We start from the raw sequence: 1642 nt of genomic DNA on the forward strand, positions 1-1642 counted from the left end.
AAAGGGGAACTCCTTTTGTTCAGAGGACATCCCATGAGGTTTTTCTCACTAGGAATCATGTCCTCCTCACTCTCTCCAGGTTCGGCCATGTTGGTCATGGTTATGGCCTTGTACTCTCTCTTGGGAATTTCTTCTGTATTGCTCAGGATAGTGTTAGAAAGAGTTTCAGTAACCTTCTTACTCAGCTGACCCACTTGTGCCTCCAAATTTCTAATGGAGGATCTTGTTTCATTCATGAAACTTAGTGTGGTCTTAGATAGATCAGAGACTATATTTGCTAAGCTAGAGAGACTCTGCTCAGAATTCTCTGTCTGTTGCTGAGAAGATGATGGGAAAGGTTTGCTATTTCCAAACCTGTTTCTCCCACTATTATTGTTATTGAAGCCTTGTTGAGGCTTCTGTTGATCCTTCCATGAGAAATTTGGGTGATTCCTCCATGAAGAATTGTAGGTGTTTCCATAGGGTTCTCCCATGTAATTCACCTCTTCCATTGCAGGATTCTCAGGGTTATAAGCTTCTCCTTCAGAGGAGGCTTCTTTAGCACTGCCAGATGCAGCTTGCAATCCAGTCAGATTCTGAGAAATTATATTGACTTGCTGAGTCAATATTTTTTCTAAGCCAATATGGCATTCAGAGTATCAATCTCAAGAACTCCTTTCTTCTAGGTTGTCCCATTGTTCATAGGATTTCTTTCAGAAGTGCACATGAACTGGTTGTTTATAACCATTTCAATGAGTTCTTGGGCTTCTGTAGACGTTTTCTTCAGATGAATAGATCCACCTGCAGAATGGTCTAATGACATCTTGGATAACTCAGACAGACCATCATAGAAGATACCTATGATGCTCCATTCTGAAAGCATGTCAGAGGGACATCTTCTGATCAATTGCTTGTATCTTTTCCAAGCTTCATAGAGGGATTCACCTTCTTTCTGTTTGAAGGTTTGAACTTCCACTCTAAGCTTACTCATCTTTTGAGGTGGAAAGAATTTAGCTAAGAAGGCATTGACCAGCTTTTCCTAAGAGTTCAGGCTGTCTCTAGGCTGTGAGTTCAACTATATACTAGCTCTGTCTCTTACAGCAAAAGGGAAAAGCATAAGTCTGTATACCTCGGGATCAACTCCATTGGTCATAACAGTGTCACAGATTTACAAAAATTCAGCCAAGGACTGATGAGGATCTTCCAATGGAAGTCCATGAAACTTGCAATTCTGTTGTATTAGAGAAACTAATTTAGGCTTAAGCTCAAAGTTGTTTGCTCCAATGGCAGGGATAGAGATGCTTCTCCCATAGAAGTCGGGAGTTGGTGCAGTGAAGTCACCAAGCACCTTCCTTGCGTTGTTGGCATTGTTGTTATTTTCAGCTGCCATGTCTTCTTCTTTTTTGAAGATTTCTGTCAGGTCCTCTCTAGAGAGTTGTGCTTTAGCTTCTCTTAGCTTCATCTTCAGAGTCCTTTCAGGTTCAGGATCAGCTTCAACAAGAATGCCTTTATCTTTATTCCTACTCATATGAAAGAGAAGAAAACAAAGAAAGTATGGAATCCTCTATGTCACAGTATAGAGATTCCTTGATGTGTCAGAGGAAAAGAAGAATAGAAGGATGAGGTAGAGGGAGAAATTCGAACTTATAGAGAGAGAGAGAGA

The 1642-nt window shown here is 40.7% G+C and overlaps 1 non-coding gene across 1 annotated transcript; it reads left to right on the plus strand.

Annotated features, from left to right (window-relative positions):
• The first annotated feature begins 856 nt into the window (after positions 1-856).
• Positions 857-964, plus strand: LOC127745319 (small nucleolar RNA R71). The gene has a single exon (XR_008006516.1). It is a non-coding gene; the product is annotated as a small nucleolar RNA R71 (small nucleolar RNA).
• The last annotated feature ends 678 nt before the right edge of the window (positions 965-1642 follow it).

Source organism: Arachis duranensis, chromosome 2 (genome assembly GCF_000817695.3).
Source record: "Arachis duranensis cultivar V14167 chromosome 2, aradu.V14167.gnm2.J7QH, whole genome shotgun sequence".
Classification (NCBI taxonomy): Eukaryota; Viridiplantae; Streptophyta; class Magnoliopsida; order Fabales; family Fabaceae; genus Arachis; species Arachis duranensis.